This window comes from Rhinatrema bivittatum, chromosome 11, assembly GCF_901001135.1.
Source record: "Rhinatrema bivittatum chromosome 11, aRhiBiv1.1, whole genome shotgun sequence".
In the NCBI taxonomy this organism is placed as follows: Eukaryota; Metazoa; Chordata; class Amphibia; order Gymnophiona; family Rhinatrematidae; genus Rhinatrema; species Rhinatrema bivittatum.
The window spans coordinates 3,535,743-3,557,492 of NC_042625.1; the positions used below are offsets into that span (position 1 = coordinate 3,535,743).

The 21,750-nt window shown below is 39.8% G+C and overlaps 1 protein-coding gene across 1 annotated transcript in view; it reads right to left on the minus strand.

Moving 5' to 3' along the window:
* Positions 1–21,750, minus strand: part of TBCB (tubulin folding cofactor B) — a 143,998-nt gene that overhangs the window by 72,400 nt on the left and 49,848 nt on the right. The window lies entirely within an intron of this gene.

Below are 21,750 nucleotides of genomic sequence, written 5' to 3' on the forward strand. Positions count from 1 at the left end.
TCTTGATAACATCGATACCCTGATGACCAAATTGTTGTTAGTAAAAAATACTCTTGATCCTGTGACCAAGTCCGCACAACCAGACATGTAAGATATATAACCATACAAAGTGGCAGCTACTGAAGAGGTAGCATTATGAGTCTTCCATCCCCATTGTGCCCAACAGCCGCCCCATTTTTTGCAGGCAGTTGCTCACCTAACAGCAAACCCTTCCCCTATTATCAGCAGGTCCAGATTGCTCCTTACAACTTTGCTGTGAGCAGCAACTGCTGATAGGCGATGATAGTTTAGATTACATTTCCTCCATGTCCCTCTAATTCATGCCAGCTAGGGACACTGGCTTCAGACAAGCTAATGAGAACAAAAAAGTGATGTGATAAACTATTGCCATGCAAACAAACACTCAATGCTAGGACCTAGATTCAATTGCCAGCTCAGGTCTTTCACTGTCCTGGTCGGCTAAGACTGCACAAGCTGCGGAGGCAGCTTTCACAAACCCTAGAAAGGAGATATGGTGAGGGGAGGGAGTTAGTCATTGTACAGCACAATGGTGACTCTAGTGGCTGGATTTAGGGACCATGATTGCAGTTTCAGAAGGATTGGATGAGTTCTTGGAGGAGAAGTCCATTACCTGCTATTAATTAAGTTGGATTAGAAAATAGCCACTGCTATTACTAGCAATGGTAACATGGAATAGACTTAATTTTTGGGTACTTGCCAGGTTCTTATGGCCTGGATTGGCCACTGTTGGAAACAGGATGCTGGGCTTGATGGACCCTTGGTGTGACCCAGTATGGCATTTTCTTATGTTCTTATGGAGCCCTTGTGCATAGAACCTGGTTGTGAACTTCATAAATGACTGACTAAAGTAAGTTGAAAGGAAAAAATCCCCAGGTAGTTATGAATGATGCTCACTGTGCTAGATCCCAGCTCTGGTTCCAGGTCAAAAAAAAAAAAAATCACACTAAAAACTATTAGCATAAAGTCCATCCATTTTCACACATACACTGGATATAAGACTGTCTACACTGTTTATGTAGAGTGTATTGCTATCTCTTCAGAAGATATACTTTAAGATTGCAAATTTAAATAAAAAGGAGGGATATTTCATAGCTGGCTACAGAATCAACAGATGGTGCTGGAAACAATTAACAATCTACCCTCAAACATTTTTATTTCACAAAACACTTCAAAAATTTTGCAACCGCTACTGAATCAGTCTCTCTGACATCAAGAAATAAAGCACACCTATCATTCAAGATGGCTTCCAAACCAGCACACAATGGCCATCATTTCAGAGAAAAGTTCTTCTGCCTCCGAGATCCAAATCTTGGTGTTCAATCTCAAACTTTCAGATTCAAATAATTACACTTCTACATCAAACATTTGAATTGCACCGAAGAATGGACTGATTGCCTCCCACTGAACAGTATCCAACTTCACAGTTAGAAAAGCACAGCCAGCTAAATGTAAACTCCAATGACAGACATCAGCACCACATCTTATTTTGATTGGTCACGTTACATATTGGCCTCAAATGTTTATCGGCCAATCAAAACACATAAGCATCCATCAACACCTATTTCAGACACACCATCAAAATCCTAAACCAGGGATCAGCAGGCAACCTGCAGCTCATTTGGTGCTTCTTTGCAGCTTCCCTGGCCCTTGGCATGCAGGCTTCTGAGTCATATAAGCAGCAGAGAAATTACATCATTGGCAGCCATGCAATCCCAGCTGACAGGCACAAGACAAAAGGGGGTGGGGTGGGGCTTCCTGCTGAAAGGGGAAGAGTTGTCATTTGCACGGGAGGTAGGAGGTGGCAGACCTTCCTTAACCAGTATGGAACCGGACAGTGATGGAATTGTTATTCATGCGGAAGGCAGGAATAGGAGGACCCTCTTCAACTTCTGCAGCCTCGGACTGAGAATGATTTGCTGTAGGAGAAGGAAGCAGACTCCTTATTAAGAACATGCCATACTGGGTCAGACCAAGGGTCCATCAAGCCCAGCATCCTGTTTCCAACAGTGGCCAATCCAGGCCATAAGAACCTGGCAAGTACCCAAAAACTAAGGCTATTCCATGTTACCATTGCTAATGGCAGTGACTATTCTCTAAGTGAACTTAATAGCAGGTAATGGACTTCTCTTCCAAGAACTTATCCAATCCTTTTTTTAAACACAGCTATACTAACTGCACTAACCACATCCTCTGGCAACAAATTCCAGACTTTAATTGTGGGTTGAGTGAAAAAGAACTTTCTCTGATTAGTTTTAAATGTGCCACATGCTAACTTCATGGAGTGCCCCCTAGTCTATTATCTGAAAGATAATAGACTAGGGGGGCAATACCCCTATATGGAGGAAGAAGATGGGTATCAGCCAACATTGGTCAGGAGGCAATATCTTTGGCTTGTCCTGCTGCGTCTGTGGAAGGTGGCATTGGCGAGAGGGGGGAGGGTACAAAAGGGGAAGAAAAAAGTGTTTCAACTGTGCTACTGTGAATCTGTAGCAGGATAAGGCTTGAGGTAGAATCATCAGCCCGTGGGAGAGCAAAAGGGAAAGGAGGAGCTATCTTTAGCCTGCACTGGTGTGAGTCTGTGGCAGGGGGAGGCCTGAGGAGGCATCCTCAATTTGTGGGAGCAAAAGGGAGAAAAGCACATGTGTTTAGCACACAGGGCATGAAAGTGAAGGAGGTGACGTTTTTATCCTATACTGGTTTGAATTTGTGGGAGGTCAAAGTCTACGTTAGTATGCCTGCCTATTCCAGCAGAATGGGCTCCATCCAAACTACACTGGAACCCGGCTGCTGGCATTAACCTTTAAAAAGGAGATACAGCAGCTTTTAAATTAAATGATGGGGGAAGGTAGGCAGTCACTCAGAAGCCCGTGGTTCAGAATGATGTATCTGAAGGCTACTAATAAGACAGGGATGTTTAGGGCATTTTGATGGAGATGTTGCAATAAATGCTAAAATAGCCTATGTGCTTTTAAGCAGAAAGACTCCAAATTACCCCTGTCAACTGATAAGCAGATTATTAATGTAAACAAAATACATACAAATACTAGAAGTCTAAAATAATAAGATGGGAGAGTTAGAATGCATAGCACTGAATAAAGAGGTAGATATAATTAGCATCTCAGAGATATGGTGGAAGGAGGTTAACCAATGGGATACGGATACTAGGTGACAAATTATATCACAATGATAGAATGCATCAGATTGGTGGGTAGGGTGTTGCTATATGTTAAAGAGGGCATAGAGTCAAACAGGAAAAAATTTATTTAGGAAACAAAATGCACTACAGAATCTTTAAGGACAGAAATTCCAAGTAAGAAGGGGAAAAGACTAGCAGTGGGGGTGTACTACCATCCACCTAGCCAGAATGAACAGACAGATTAGGGAAGCTAACAAAAACAGCAACACAGTAATAATGGGTGATTTCAGTTACCCCAGTTCTGATAGTAAATGTCGCATCAGGACATGCTAAGGAGGTAAAGTTGATAGCAGCTAGGTAGAGAGTGCATCAAACTAGATCGAGAGTACAATGTACAAATCTCATCTTTGTGTACCTTTCCTCACTCCAAATCTTCATACCTCTGATTGTGCATGCAAAACTGCCCCCAAATCCTAGACCACCACCAAAACCTCACATCGAGTTACTAGTGGTATAAATAGTTGACTAATATATGTGACACCCCAGAGGCTCGCTCTCTCTCTCTACTCCACTCCCTCTCTCATCTCCTGCCTGAAACGGGATTTACGATAAATATCGCAAATACTGTTTTGGGCATATCGCAAGGCATAATGCCAGGAAAAAAAAGTGTAGTTATTTCCGGCGTTAAAACATGCAATAACATGTGTTACTCTATCACACGCAACATTAAACACCCCTCATTTTCATAAACTCACCCAAACTCCTCCCTTTTGACTAAATTTGACTCGTGATGCGTTATGTATTGCAGGCGTTAGGGCCCTAACGCCCGCAATAAGGTCCTGAAGTGATTTGAAAAATGACCCTGCTAGATTGTGAGCCCTCTGGGGATAGGGAAATACTTACAGTACCTGACTGTAATCCGCTCTGAAGTGCCAAAAACCGGAATATAAAAATTAAAAAAATAAATAAAAATAAAATAGCCATACCAGGTTGCACAATTTATTTATAAGTCTTCTTGTGGAATTGTGTCAAAGTACCCTACGTCTAGCCATCTCCCTTGATCTAACTCTGGTCACCCAATCAAAGAAATTGATCAGATTCGTCTGACAAGATTTACCTCTGGAAAAACCATGCTGCCTCAGATCTTGCAATCCATTGGATTCCAAAAATTGCACTATCCTCTATTTTAGCAGCAATTCCATTAGTTTGCTTGCCACAGAGGTCAAACTAACAACTGGCCTGTAGCTCCCACTTCCTCCTTACTTCCACTTTTATGAATAGAAACCACATCTGCCTGAACAATTGCGTGCGTTCCTTGATACTTGACCCCGTAGACCATGTAGACCACTATTGTATAATAGGGGAATTAAGGATAATTTTGGCTCATATTACTATAAGGTTAATATTTCTTGAAAATAACTGCTCTATATTATTAATTCAGGTTTTGTAATTACTAATAATGATGTGTGTTTTTTAGGTTTTTCACAGAATGTATTAATGCTAATCTTGCTAGGACTATTCTAGAGAAGATATATTATGTTTACAAACTGTGTAATATCCTTTATGAAAAATGAAAAGTTGAATAAACATATAATAAAAAAAATAAAAAAACAAACAAACCACATCTGCCCTTTTCCAGTCCTCCAGAACTACTCTAGACTCTAAAGAAGCATTGAAAAGCTCAGCAGCAGAGCAGCCAGGACATCTCTAAGTTCCTTTAGTACCCTCGGATGTATCCTATCCGGCCCCACTAATTTATCTCATTTAAATTTAGTTAGTTCCTGTGACAGGGTCTATATTCCAGCCTGGGAAGGTAGGCCAAAGCCCCAGGAACAAAAACTCCCTGGAACCAAAAATCCCAGAAGGGGGGAAAGAAAAACCCAGCGAGACAAAGTCAAGGACGCACACTGGTTCCTTCCCCCTGTAAGCAGAGAGAAAGAAAAGATGCAGGTGTGGGAAATAGAGGGTGGAGATCCAAAAGCCAATCCCTGGCTACAGGGGGAATGCAAAACAGAGGGTGGGGCCCCAGGAGCCGATATCTCGCTACTGGAGGAGGAGTCTACACCATATAAAAAGGAGTCCCCTATCAGAGCAGTCTCAGTCTTCTGCCGGGGACTGAGGAGGACATAGCAGGACCTTGCGACCGCTTACTCTGGAGACTTTGACCCTGGATGTTGCCTCTACAGTGCGAAGAAGGCCAGCAACAGTGATCCTAAAGAAGGTTAGCTTGTGGATACAAAAAAAGGCTCCTATTTGTTTGGAATTACCTGCTTTAAGGACACCTTACCAAGAAAACTGCCAATGGCTGGTTGTATCACTGGGGAAATGTTTGATATCCCAGAGGTACAGTGGGAGGTGGCAATTAGGCCCATTGGGCCAGACTGACTTTGGAGAACTTATTGAAATTAGTTTTTATGCTGGCTGTCACAGAGGACTGAAAGACAAAGCTAGAGACTTAAGGTTCACTTTAGACGCCAGCCTTTGCTGGTTGAGCTGGCTGGCTCAGCAGGGAGAGCATCTGCCTTACAGCCAGACCCAGGACAGTTCAAATCCCGTCTGGGGACTTGTGGAGAAAAACTGTAAATGATTTCTATTTGAATTTTCAAGCGTCCAGGACAGCCCTCTCCAAGAGTGGACCCTGGAGAGGCTGAAATTTGGAGTCCATCGGCCACAGGAGGCATTACAGTTCCTCACGAACACACTGTTCTGAAAATCAATTGAGGTTTACCTCACTTCCAATCTTATTTGTGTTTCTTTAATGTGGTCCTGCTCCAGGTCCTTCCACCATGAACACTGAACAGAAATATTTGTTAAGCAATTTTGCTTTTTTTTTTTTCCATCAGCCTCTACATATTCTTCCTTTTCACCTTTGTGTCCCACAATGCCACTTTTGCACCTCCTTCTATAAGTAACATGTCTAAAAAAATTCTTGTCTCCCCCCCCCCCCCCCATTTTACCGTATTTGCTATTTTTTCTTCTATTTGAATTTTCACATTCCTGTCAGCTTCTCAGTTTTTCCAGATATTGTCACCTGTGTTCCTCTTTCTTCAATCTCTTGTAGTTTATGAATGCTAACCTTTTCTCCCTTACCTTTTCAGTTATTTCTTTATAAAACCATAAGTCTTTTCTCTTCCCTTTATTTACATTCCTAACAAAAAGATTAGTTGCCCTTATATGTTTTAGTTTTGCCCAGTGCCCTTCTACTTCCCCTAGATTTCCCAACCAGCTAATGATTCCTTGATGTACTCCTCCATTTTGAGAAAGTTAATTTTCCTGAAGTATAGGACCCTCACCTTAGAATGAACCTTCATCTTTTGCATCCTAATATTGAACCACACCATCTGGTGGTCACTGATTCCCAGATGATCATCTACTATATCATCAGAAATACTATCCCGGTTGGTAAGCACCAGGTCCAGTATCTGTTACCAATTTACAGAACAGTTCTCCTTGCAGAAAAATCCAGGATCTCCCTGAGTCTAGAAGATACTGCAGTTGGGATGTCCCAATCAATATTTGCAAGATTAAAATCCCCTAGTAGCAGCACCTCTCCTGTCACAGTAATCCTGTGAATATCTACCATTAAATCTTTATCCATCTCCTCTGTCTGTAATGGAGATCTGTATATTACACCAGAAATGTTCCATTCCCTCTGTCCAGATTAACCCACAGTGCCTCCCCTCCTTGCCTCATTGCTTTAATATGTTAATGCTACATTTCATTCTTTCCTTCCTATCCGGTACTTCCTGGATAGATTGTAGCTGGATATAATTATATCCCAGGCATGGTTTTCCGTGTACCAGGTCTCCATGACAGCTATCATCTCTAAATCAGCTTCTTCCATGACTACCTCTAGATCTGGGACTTTATTAGTGAACATAGTTTTCCAAATATTGTCTCCCCCCCCCCCCCCCATATTTCCCATTTCTATATGAGTATTTAATGTTTTACTTGCCTTAGGGTTTTGTTCACCCATCCTCAATGATTCTAGTTTAAAGCCCTCCTCAGTAGGTTTGCCATTCTGTGTTGAAAGAAGCTGCACCCCTTCAACAAGTGGACCCCATCCCTGCTCAGCAATCCTTGAAATATCATCTCATGATCCAGGAAGCCAAAACGCTCATGTCAACACCATCTATGCAGCAATTCATATATCTCCAGAATGTAAGCTTCCCTGCCTGGGCCTTTATCCTTAATTGGGAGGACTGAGGAGAATAACTTCTGTGCACCTATATTCTTTACCTTCTCTTCCAGAGCCATGAAGTCACTTTTGATATGATCTGTGTGGTACCTTACAGATTTGTGCCAACATGGATGAGCATCATCAGATAGTGGTCAGTAGACTTGAGGATTCTTGGCAATCTCTTCATAATGTCTTTGATTTTGGCACCTGGCAGACAGCACACTTCCCAGGACAATATGTCTGGTTGATAGATGGATGCCTCTGTATTCCTCAGAAGTGAGCCACCAATCACCACTTCTCTCTGCCTTCTAGGTGCACTGGTTGCTTTGCCCGCAGCTTTGGTTTTTATATGTCCTGGTTCCTCCTCATCATGGGATGACATATCCTCCTACTCTGCTAGGGAAATTGGAGCCGTGGTTTAGGGTCTAGTAGCCATAGTAATTTGGGTCCAGCTGTCAACTCGTGGATCAGTTTCAACTTCCACTCTGCTTCAGTTCTCCATCTTAGATCCCTTGATGTTCATGAGATTAATTTGGCACCTGTGTTTTCCATAGTCTATGATGAGTCTTGTAATGTGGATGACATCACATAGGCTATCCTCCTTGTTAACTCTCAGGCACCTCAGGAATAACTGAACTATTGCCAGTCAAAGGAGAAATTCATGAGGAATATACTGCATCTGCTGTCACCAAGTGCTTGCAACTAAAAGAAATGGACATCAACAAAATCTTTACTGCTACACATGGGGCAGCTAGCATGAGAGGAGCATACAAGGGCCTGTTTATTATATAAAAAGATTTTGATGCACGATGTCATTTTCTTTCACTGAATAAAGAACAAATGCACAACTCAGGCCGAGTTTTGCCCATACAAGGAGAGTTACGTCAGGGGCTACCGTAGGTATAAAAATAACTAAACCAGAATATTAAAATACAATATTAAAGATATTTATTCGTCATACTTTTTACAATAAGTACACATAAAATGCTTAGAAAGTTTCACAAATTACAATTAAAAAACACCAACAAAAATTAAATAAGCCATGATTAAAACAGGAAAAGACAGACGAACTTAAACAAAATAGTTACCTATGTTAATGCAAAGAACACAACTAAGAAGAATTCCATACCGGTCACATTACTTAAAAAAGTCCTTTTCCAAAAGCTTGGAACAAAGCATCAAAACAGGTGCTATTCTAATAAAATTATATTGTAAATTTTTTAAATACTTCATACATGAACAGAATATGTGACTTTTTATGAAGTAAATTTTATGAATTCAAACATCCAATCAAATCTTCAATTGAGCCAGTGTTATCTGACAAAGTAATACCACTCTCCAAGGCGCCAAAACAAAAAAACACTAATGCTATAATGGTTCCGGTACAGACCCAGCCGTAGCACTATATTAATATCACCATATAAAATTAATTAAGGACTACCCTTTAAAATAGCAGGGCAAAAACTAATTAATGAACACTAATATAGGAACTGACAAATTAAAGTATTATATCGATATCTTACTGGAGACACCATTTAAAAGTAAAGCAGGGAATTGTTGCTGTATAATCTCCGCTGCTAATGTTATCCATAGCGTTTGAAAAAAAATTTTTTATATCAGTCCCATTTGTTGTTAGTAAATATTTGTATTTTAATTTTATAGCAAAAAAAAAAAAAAGTGTCTAATTTAAAGTATAGAACTTACTTTAGCTGATCAAATGAGCACAGCGTGAGCATCCCGGTCGGTGTCTCGGCAGACCGGAAATGTCAAAGCAAAATTTTCCTACCAAATCCTCTCTTAATATATACTTTAAAAAAATTAGATAAAACAAAATTTAAAATAAAAAATCTTGGTAAAACTAAATTATATTAAATAAAGATGATAAAAATTAATCTTTAAAAATATATGTTAATATAGTTTAAAAAAACAATGTCAACGTTGCAGTACTACATAAACCTACACTGATGTGGAGAGATGGTAACTTAGATAATCTTTTATTTGAGTTTTATATGCACCCGATTGATATCATGCCAACAAAAACACTACTCTCCATTCCTACAAGGATTGCCTCTCCCATTACTAACATTATCAACAAATCTATATTATCTGGTATTTTTCCAACGCAACTCAAGCACACAATTATAAAGCCCACACTCAAAAAATCTGACCTGGATCCCTCAGAACCTGCCAACTATCGTCCAGTATCGAATCTCCCTTTCTTGTCCAAAATCATGGAGAAAGTCATCAACAAGCAACTCACAGACTTTCTAGACGAAAATCTATTACTCTTCCCATCACAATATGGCTTCCGTAAGAACCATAGTACAGAAACCCTCCTAGTATCTCTCTCAGAGTCAATACTAAAAACCCTCGGCTACTGGTCATTCTTACTTACTGGCTCTTCTTGATATTTCTTCTGCATTTGACACTATCGACCACAATACCCTCCTTTCCCACCTATCACAAATTGGCATTACAGGCACTGCCCTATGCTGGCTCCAATCTTTTCTGATGGACAGGACATACAGTGTTAAAATAGACTGCCATGTTTCGAAACCCAGAAAACTAGCACAAGGTGTTCCACAAGGATCCTCTCTTTCATCTACACTGTTCAACATATACTTATCTCCCCTCTGTCAACTTCTGGTGAAACTGGATCTCCCACATTTCATATACGCAGATGATGTACAGATCCTCATCCCCATCAACGATTCCCTATCTAATGCTCTAAAAATCTGGGATTCTGCTCTGGTGGAAATAAAAAAACTACTTACTGAAAACTTCCTAGCAATAAACACAACCAAGACAGAGCTCCTCATCATCACATCACACAATAACATCTCCTCTAACCCTAATCTACATTCACCTTCGGACTCTCTCAACTTACAGCAAGTCCGCAACCTTGGCGTTATCATTGACAATCATTTCTCATTAAAGAAATTCATCACGGCTACAATCAAAAACGGATTCTTCAAGCTACATACGCTAAAAAGAATCAAACCGCTTCTACATCCACATGACTTCCGGACAGTGCTACAAGCTACAATATTGTCAAAATTGGATTACTGCAATGCCATACTACTAGGTCTCCCTAAAAACACCATACAACCATTACAGATGCTACAGCACGCTTACTTACTAATACTCACTGCCATGAACACATCACACCAGTGCTCATGTTCCTTCACTGGCTGCCTGTAGCATCTAGGATTTTATTCAAAGTTCTCTCCCTCATTCATAAGTCGATTTATAACCAAGATATGCAGTGGTTCGCCGATCATTTTATCTTCCGCACATCAAAGAGACCAATAAGAAAAATGCACCAAGCCAAACTCGTTTCTTCTTCCCTTAAACACATCAGACACATTACTACAAGAGACCGCTCCTTCACGATTGCGGGAACAAACCTCTGGAACAAAATGCCCACAGACCTGCGTCTAGAACCCTGCCATAAGAAATTCAAGCAGAACCTCAAAACCTGGCTGTTCGAACAAGCTTACACTCAATGACCATCTCTTTTCCTGAAATGCCAGTTATTGCTTATGTTTCTCTGATCCAATGCCACACGCCAATTTATTTATTCCCCGCTGCTAAATTTTACTTGATCGGGCTCTTTCCTCCCAGTTATTAGACTCGCCATTAACTATGGAATATGTTTATCATTAGTTTATTTAATTGTTCTTAATTGGTTCTTAATTTATTCTTAATTGATATTTTTTATGTACACCTGAATTCTTATTGACTGTAAAGCTTGTTGCTGATTTATTGTAAACCGAGGTGATGTTATTAACGTGCCGCGGTATATAAAAAAATCACGAAATAAATAAATAAATATACCGTTATTCGGTAGAGCCATCATAACGGTTTACAAAGTGAACATTTTTTCTTAACAGTAATGAAACATTATAGCAGAATGAGCATATACAGAAATAAAACAAGTCAGGTCCAATAATTATTCTTAGATTGGATGAGGAGGGTAAGCAAGATTGGTTGGAGATTATAGTTGAGAGTTCATTTGATGGTTGGTATGGCCAGAAGACAGAGGGTCAGTGAAAAGTTTGCGGAAGAAAAAGGTTTTTAGGTCTTTTTTGAATGTTTTTATGTTGTGTTGGGTTCTCAGGTCTTCAGGTAGTAATAATAGAACAAAAATACATTTATGAATTTAAAACGAAGATACCGTATGGCCTTAATCAAGATACTGATTATTCAGGTTTGTTTTTTTATAGCATAGCCACATTTTTAAATTTGATTTAAAGGTGACACCCCTGATAAACATTTTTTAGTTGTTACACCACTGAGAGATTTTCAACAGTATACCTCTGTTTCATATCTTTGGTTTTATTCATTGTTATTAGTTTATTGTAAAAAATCACTTTTTTAGGAGCTATCAATAGAATAGTCATTTTTTATTCAAAATAAAAAAAAATACAACAGAATCCTCCCAAATACCACTTCCACACGGCGTCCCACAAGGCTGATCCCTTTCATCCACCCTATTCAACCTATATCTCCTTCCCCTCTGCAAGAACCACTCAATGCTCATTGATCGACTCTCAGACATTGGCATCACAGGAACTGCACTCTGCTGGTTCAAGTCCACCATTATGGAACTCCATCCCAGCGGACCTGAGACAAGAACCCTGCCTTCCAACATTTAGAAAAAGGCTGAAAACTTGGCTTTTTAAAAAAGCCTTTCCAATCTCTGACTGAGACCTACACTAGACATCATAACCTTGTAAATAAGTTGCTGTAAGTTAAATCCCCCTCTTCTCACATCCAATTCCCAGTTATTTATTTCCCTGTTTTATTGTAACTGTCACTATCCTTACAATAATCTTGTCACAGTTGTTTGAGTTATCTCCTATCTTGCACACTTTGTTAATTGTAAACCGGTTTGATGTGATCCTTATCATAAAAGCTGGTATAGTAAAAATAATAAATAAAATAAAAATAAAGTCTTTCCTTAGCAATAGGAACTTCAAGGTCAGAATCAACAACAAAGAATCCCACCCGGTCAGCTCCACCTTGGGAGTCCCCACAAGGATCATCTCTCTCCCCAACGCTCTTCAACATTTACCTTCTCCCTCTCTGTCATCTACTTACAACTCTAAAGATAACTCACTTTATCTATGCCGATGTGCAAATACTCATCCCGATCTCAGATTCCCTTTCCAAAACCCTCAGTTTCTGGAACAGCTGTCTACAGTCAATCAACCACCTTCTCACCAGCCTCAACTTAGTCCTCAACACTAACAAAACCGAGATCCTTATCTCCCTGAATGAAAGAGACGGGCTAATCAATAAATCCCCAACTTCTCAAAAGTCTGACTCCTTCCATGTGAGAGACCTCGGTGTAATTTTGGACAACCATCTAAACCTTAAAAAATGTCAACAATACCACAAAAGAATGTTTCCACAAACTACAAATCCTAAAAAAGCTAAGACCACTCCTCCACCTTCAGGACTTCCGCACGGTGCTTCAATCTATCATCTTCTCAAAAATCAACTATTGCAACTCTCTCCTTCTCGGACTCCCAGCTAACACTACCAGACCCCTTCAGATGTTACAGAACTCCGCCGCCAGGATTCTGACCAACACCAACAAAGGAGAGCATATTACCCCCATCCTTCAGAATCTTCATTGGCTCCCCATCAAAATCAGAATCCTCCACAAAGTCCTCATGATGATTCACAAATCTACGCACAATATAACCTCTCTTAAACATCCCCCTTCAACTCCACACGTCAGCCAGACCTATAAGATCAGTTTACAAAGGCACACTGTATGCCCCTCCAGCCAAGACCTCTCTAAGGAAACGTGTTCTATCAACAGCAGGTCCCCCTCAATGGAATGCTCTCCCCCGACCTCCATCAGGAACCCTGCCCATTGACCTTCAAAAAAAGCTTAAAACGTGGCTATTCAGACAAGCCTTTCCCTAATAGATGGCTCTGGTTTGGGCCCTCTCCTGCAGGCAGGATCGGCCAATTTAGCTCTTATTTACCAGTAGTGTTTTGTTTGGTTTTTTTGTGAGCACTGTGGGTGGTATGATGATCCCTAAATATATAAGATAAAATTTCATAGCGATGTGATGGTTTAACTTTTCTACACCACGTGTTTCGATATAGATTTCAATTACCCCAATATTGACTGGGTAAATGTAACAGAGAGAGAGAAAGTTCCTGGATATAACAAGACTGCTTTGTGGAGCAATTGGTTCAGGAAGCAAAGAGAGGAAGCTGTTTTAGATTTAATTCTTACTGGAATTCAGGATTTGGTGAGAGAGTTGACGGTGGTGGGGCCACTTGGCAACAGTGATCATAACATGATCAAATTTAAACTAATAACTGGAAGGGGGACAATAAGTAAATCTTCAGCTCTAACACTACTTTTTCAAAAGGAAAACTTTGATAAAATGAGGAAAATAATTAGAAAAATACTGAAAGGTGCAGCTGCAAAGGTTAAAAGTGTTCAATAGGTATGGACATTTTTTAAAAACACAATCCTAGACGTGCAGTCCAGATGTATTCCACGCATTAAGAAAGGAGGAAGAAAGACAAAACGATTACTGACATGGTTAAAACATGAGGTGAAAGAGGCTATTTTAGCCAAAAAAAAAAAAAAAGTCCTTCAAAAATTGGAAGAAGGATCCATCTGAAGAAAATAGGAAAAAGCATAAGCATTGTCAAGTTAAGTGTAAAACATTGACAAGACAGGCGAAGAGAGAATTTGAAATGAAGTTGGCCGTAGAGATAAAAACTCTTTAAAATATATCCGGAGCAAGAAATCTGTGAGGGACAAGGTTAGACCGTTAGATGACTGAGGGGATAAAGGGGCTCTTAGGGAAGATAAGGCCATTGCAGAAATGCTAAATTAATTCTTTGCTTTTTTTGTTTTTTTTGTTTTTAAAAAATTTATTAATCGCTTAACACAACTGGCCTAAGCGATGTACATAATTACATACACAAAATTACAATAAACATTTAACAAAGACTAAAATAAACAATTTAAATTTAAACTAACATCGAATAAAACATTGTCACAATTTGTATATGAAGTAAGATGACAAAACTTCATTACAATACATCTTAAATCTGGTAAATAATACTCAATCAGTTAGATGTTATTAACTTCACTGCTTATGTCTCAAGAATACAGATGAGAAAAAATCTAAATCAGTTAGATGGTAATCGCTTCATGGCTAGATCTCAAAAGCACGGGTAAGGAGAAAATCTTTATAAGCTGTTTTAAATTTCTTAAGATCATCTAAAGATCTTAAGTCAAAAGGAATCAAATTCCATAGTGAAGGTGCTGCAACTGAGAAGGAAGTCTCTCTAGTACTAGACAAACGAGCATGACGGATGGAGGGAACTTCGAGAAAACTCAACTGAGATGATCTCAGAGATCTAGCTGGTTTGTTGATTCTTAACAGAGCATTAAACCAAAAAGGAGAATTACTCATACGAAGTTTGAAGACAGTCAACCCTATTTTAAACCGAATCCTATCAAAAACTGGTAGCCAATTGACTTTGCATAAAACTGGCGATATCCTATCGCAGCGTTTTAGGTTGGATACCAACCTAGCCGCAGAATTCAATAATAACTGCATTGGCTGAATTCGACATTTCGGTAACCCAATATACAATCCATTGCAGTAATCAATATGCGGGAAGATAATTGCTCAGACAACAGTCAAAAAATCTTTTTCATGGAGCAAATGACGTAAACCAACCAATAATCGCAATTTGAAAAAACCAGTTTTGATTAATGTTCTAATTTGAGGTTTAAATGATAGCGTAGAATCTAACAGAATGCCCAAACTCTTAATTGGATTAACAAGAGAAAAAGCCACATTATCAATTATCAAAGAATTCTGAATAGACGTGGACAGTGATCGATGGATCAACAGCATAGTAGTTTTGTTAGTATTGAGCAGTAACTTGTTGTGTTTTAACCAATGATTTATGGTATTTAAGCATAACGTGAGAGAATCAACTGTTTCCTGCCATGACTTTTTCACTTTGACATAAAATTGAATGTCATCAGCATATAACTTAAAACCATCAGTAATGATGGCCAAAAGTTTAGTAATGGGAGCCAGATATACATTGAACAACATGGCGGAAAGAGCTGAGCCCTGTGGAACACCAACTTCTAATGGAAGGGCTTCAGAGCAACAACTACTAAACTTAACCATCTGCAAACGTTCAGAAAGATAATTCTCAAACCAGTTATATACAGTTCCAGTGATGCCACATTCTCGTAAACGAAACAGTAATATATTATGATCTATAGAATCAAATGCTGATGTGATATCAAGCGAAACTAATATGAATTGTTGGCCACTGTCTAATTCTCTTTTGATACTATCAACTAATGAAATTAAAAGTAGCTCAGTACTACATCCTCGGCGAAAGCCAAATTGATGGGGACTTAAGATATCATGTGTCTCTAGGAACTCAGTAAATTGTTGTAATACAATCCCTTCAATGACTTTAGTGGGAAGGGGAAGTGATGAAATGGGCCTATAATTTTCTACTTTAGTGGCATCTAAAGCTGGTTTTTTTAATAAAGGTTTCACCAATGCAGATTTTAGCATCACAGGCATTATACCAGAACTAAGAGAAGAGTTGACTAAAGAAGTGAGCGAAGCTTTCATAAATTTAAACATCTCTTTAAATGTAATTGTTGAAATTTTCAAAAGTGGACACATGGTATTATTAAGATTAGCAATTAAACCTGCTATTTGAACAGAAGATACCTGATCAAATTCAGACCATGAGGAGGGAACATTGTCCTGTTCCTCAAGGTACCATGCTGGTACATCCTTGAAAGTAGAGAGTAATTTTTCTAATTTGTTGGAGAAATACTGAACAAATAAATCAACATTTAACATGGAAGAATCACTAGATTTTCTAACCCCCTGCCTCTCAGTCATTCTATGAACTAGTGTGAACAGTGCTTTGGGATCATGACCAAATTCATTAATCTTTTTGGCATAAAAATTCTTTTTCGCCTCTAGAACAGCAGATTGATAGCTTTTTAAAAATGAGCGAAATAAATTAGCATTATCAGAAGATGGATACTTAGACCATTTGCGTTCAGATTTACGTAACTGTTGTCGTGACAGAGTTAAAGCAGGAGAATTCCAAGGACATAAATTCTTCCTCTTAAAGTCGGATGAGGAAGAAAAAGATTTCAATGGTGCAATCCCATCAATAGCATCGATTAAGTAAGAAAACCACTCATTAAAAAACACATTTAGATCGATGTTATCAGAGATTTCAGGAATATTATTTAAAGTTTCTTGTAGACTGTTGATATCAAAAGGGGGCCTTTTCTCATAGAACTCAACCAAATCAATATCCTTAAAACACCCCATTAGGCCATGCACACAGAAACTAAGCAAAGAATGATCAGACCATGGAACCAATTTATTACTTAAGGGGCCCGCTAACTTTAAATTAGAGCTTTCATTCAAGAAAACTAGATCTAATATGTTTCCTAGACGATGTGTAGCAGAAGCTACCATCTGAGACCAGCCTAAAGAATTTAAAATATCAGAACACAACTGCACTTGAGAATCTACTCCAAGAAGATTAAAGGGGAGATTAAAATCACCCAATAAAATCATATTATTAAAAGACACTGGGGCAAGAAACAATTGTTCAAATAGTAGAGAAAGATTTGAGTGCAAAATTTTAGGGGGACAATAGACCAAACAAATCGAAAAACAGGAATTATATGCAAGCAACAATTCCTGCGATAGTGATCCACTAAGATTTAGTGTTTTAAACTTAAAATACTCCCTCGCTATTATTAATAAGCCACCACCCCTACCTGAAACTCTTGGCTGTCAAAATGAGATAAATCCATTCGGGCAAATCTGGTTTAAAACAATAAGATCAGAATCAAGTAGCCAACTCTCTACAATACACAGAATGTCAAGATTCTCCTCTATAATAAGATCATGAATAAGCTGAAACTTACTCCTTACTGATTGAGCATTAATTAAAGCTATTTTTACATCACTAAACAGAGAACTTACTTTTGGAGCAGCGGGCGGGATATTCACTAACTATGGGGAACCCTGTAGATCTTTACTCAAATGCCGAGACTTTTTCGGCAAAGGGCCATATACACCATTACCATATATCACTGGAATCGGTTGACTAACCAAAGAACACTCCTCAGACATTAGCACAACACCCTCATCCACACTCATCGCGCACGAGGGAGCGCACAAAGGAGCTCCTTTGTCGCGCTCCTTCGTCGACGCGACAAGATGCGCGACTCTCTGGCGCGGGGCGCCTCTGGTGTCCGAGGCCGACTTTTGAGCCTCCCCACGGGATGACATCACTGTGGGGGCGTGGCTTCCAGCCCGATCAGCTGGAAACGGGGCTGGCAAACACGAAAGCAAAGTCATTTTGTGTTTATTAATGAGGTTGTTGGGGAGATACCAGTTCCGGAGATGGTTTTCAAAGGTGATGAGTCAGATGAACTGAACCAAATCACTGGGAACCTGGAAGATGTAGTAGGCCAGATTGACAAACCAAAGAGTAGCAAATCATCTGGATCGGATGGTATGCATCCTAGGGTTCTGAAGGAACTAAAAAATGAAATTTCAGATTAGTTAAAATTTGTAACCTATCATTAAAGTCATGCATTGCACCTGAAGACTGGAGGGTGGCCAATAACCCCAATTTTTAAAAAGGACTCCAGGGGCGATCTTGGAAACTATAGACCAGTGAGTCTGACTTCTCTGCCAGGAAAAATAGTAGAAACTATTCTAACAAAATTACAGAGCATATCGAAAGACATGGTTTAATGGAACACAGTCAACATGGATTTACCCAAGGAAAGTCTTGCCTCACAAATCTTTATTTTTTTGAAGGGGATAAAGATGAACCGGTAGATGTAGTGTATTTGGATTTTCAGAAGGCGTTTGACAAAGTGCCTCATGAGAGGCTTCTAAGAAAACTAAAACGTCATGGGTTAGGAGGCGATGTCCTTTTGTGGATTACAAACAGGTTACCTGATATGGTATTTAACCATGAAGGTCGGTATAGAAAAATGTTAAATAAATAAATAAATAAAAGACAGGAAACAAAGTAGGATTAAATGGTCAATTTTCTCAGTGTAAAAAGTGGAGTGCCTTAGGGATCTGTACTTGGACTGGTGCTTTTTAATATGTTTATACCGTATTTTCTGGTGGATAAGATGAGTTTTTAATCCCTGAAAATCTTCTCAAAAGTCGGGGGTCGTCTTATACGCCGGGTGTCGTCTTATAGGGCGAATAATTACCGCATTTTTCGCTCCATAAGACGCACTTTTTTCCCCCAAAAGTGGGGGGAAAATGTCTGCGTCTTATGGAGCGAATATATAAAAAAAAAATCTAACAAAACCCCCCACCCTCCTGACCCTCCCCCAGACCTGCCAAAATAATTTACTACAACCTCCACCCCCCCCCCCCCAAGACCTGCCAAAAGTCCCCGGTGGTCCAGTGGGGGTCCGGGAACGATCTCCTGGACTTGGGCCGTCGGCTGCCAGCAATCAAAATGGCGCCGACGGCCCTTTGCCCTTACTATGTCACTGGGGTCGACCAATGGCAACCACCTGTGAATCAAGTGATTCCTGATTTCGGCGGGCAATCACCAAAAATGGAACCATTCTATGTCCTTGTTTAGGCCACCAGGTGTCACTGATTTCAATTGAAAGATCCACTTTTGTTCACATTGTCTAAGCGTCTGTACACGATTCCCCCCTCTCCAATGTGGATTGATAATTTCAAGGATTGTCCACTTGATATCGTCGAATTTATGCTTGAGTGCCTGAAAGTGAGCGACCAAAGGTTCCTCAACTCTATTGGTATTTATGCAACATTTATGTTCAGTGAGACGAATTTTGATTTTCCTTTTTGTCATGCCCACATATACTAGAGGACATGGGCAAAATATCGCGTAAACAACATGGGTAGAGTGACACGAAAATTCAGGCAGCTCAATTGACTTCCCAGATGCTGTGATGATGTGTGTTTGGGATGATCTCAAAGGGCAAAATTTGCACTTGTCACAAACTTGAATTGGTTGTACGCTCACAATAGGCTTGGAACAACTAGAACGTACGACATGATCGCGAATGTTTCTGCCTCGGGAATATGCGACTCGTAGGGGTTGGCTGAACAAAGGGTGGATTTGCTGGATGATCCTCCAGTGTGTTCGCATGGCTTTGCTGATTGATGCAGACAGCACAGTGTGCTTCAGAACAACAGTCTGTGGGTTCGATCCCGGCTCTGGATTTTTGGGCAAGAATAAATATTCTCTATTAGAATAGAGTGCGCGCCGGTATGCTCTCTTCACACATTGTGTCGGATAGCCGCGTTGCAGGAAACGATTGGCCATCTCTTTTGCTTGAATTTTGAAGTCATCCTGGTCCGTACACAGTCGCCTTAATCTTAGGAACTGGCCCACGGGGAGATTGGTTTTAAAGCTGGTTGGATGAAAACTATCAAACCGGAGCAAGTTATTGCGATAGTTTGGTTTCCGATATATAGAGGTGACTAGAGTGGTGTCTTTTTTCTTGATCAGTATATCTAGATAGGCTATATGGTCATGATTAAATTCCATAGTGAATTTCAAGCAGGGTTCCAGGCAATTAAGCCATTGATGAAACTCCTGTAACATGGATAACGGTCCTTCCCATATGACGAATACGTCGTCAATGTAGCGTTTCCAGCACTTAAGATGGGGTTTCCAGGAACAGTTTTCTATATGCAAGGTCTCAAACCTGGCTACAAAAATGTTTGCCACGTCTGGAGCCATGGCTGCACCCATGGCTGTCCCTCTGATCTGTAAATAGAACTCCCCCTCAAACATAAAATAGTTTTTACTTAGTGTTAAATCAAGTAATTCAATAATGTAAGAGATGGGGATCCTTTTTGGATGTGAATGAGCCTTCAAAGCCTCTGAAACTGCAACCAACGCCTGATCCTGAGGAATGACTGTGTAGAGGGATTCAATGTCGAATGTGACTAATAAACATTCATCTGATAACTGTACTGTATTGAGAAATTCCAACATACTCGTGCTATCTTTTACATATGAGGAGGACTTTGAAACACAAGGCTGTAAAATTTTATCTAAAAAGATTGAAATGGGTTCCAGCACAGAATCATTTGCTGAAACTATTGGACGTCCCGGGGGGTCACACAGCGTTTTATGGATTTTGGGCAGTGCATATAGGACTGGTATTCTGGGATTTTCATTTATCAAAAAACGACGTTCTGAAGTGGTTAGAAAGCCGCAAATTTTGCCCTTTGAGATCATCCCAAACACACATCACAGCATCTGGGAAGTCAATTGAGCTGCCTGAATTTTCGTGTCACTCTACCCATGTTGTTTACGCGATATTTTGCCCATGTCCTCTAGTATATGTGGGCATGACAAAAAGGAAAATCAAAATTCGTCTCACTGAACATAAATGTTGCATAAATACCAATAGAGTTGAGGAACCTTTGGTCGCTCACTTTCAGGCACTCAAGCATAAATTCGACGATATCAAGTGGACAATCCTTGAAATTATCAATCCACATTGGAGAGGGGGGAATCGTGCACAGACGCTTAGACAATGTGAACAAAAGTGGATCTTTCAATTGAAATCAGTGACACCTGGTGGCCTAAACAAGGACATAGAATGGTTCCATTTTTGGTGATTGCCCGCCGAAATCAGGAATCACTTGATTCACAGGTGGTTTCAAAATACCGCTGCATTTAAAATCAGACCGACCCGAGCCGCCTCACTGCTAGAATTAACTGGGCAGGGAGCTGGTGTCGGCGTCCGGTGAGTCAGACTAACTTAAACCTTTTTTCCCCACTTGCTAAAATACATCGTTAAATACTTTTAAGAAAATTGTAATCGCTGAAATCTCTTTATAATCTCAAGCCCTTTTACTTTAGAAAAATAGATGGACCTTCGGTACCTTGCATGAAATTCGCTCGGTTATACCCCCGCTAAAGATATGGGGATGTGCTGGATCAGGAGAGCTTGAATACGGATGTCTCTGAAGCAGCTGATGTGGCGAAACGCGCGCGTCGGACAAGTTTCCCCGACAGCTACGGGATAAGCAACCCCAATAATTCAGAAACAAGGGAAGTTTCTTCTTTTTAAATACATATAGTAAAAAAATTCATAAAAATACTCCATATTGAACTTTGATGCCTTTCATCTGGACCAATTGATTAAACGTGACCCCGTTAAAGTGCATGAGATGCAAGTCTGACTTGTGAGCACTGTGGGTGGTATGATGGTCCCTAAATATATAAGATAAAATTTCATAGCGATGTGATGGTTTAACTTTTCTACACCACGTGTTTCGATATAGTTCATTTTAATCGTGGGATTTTTCACTAAGAGAAT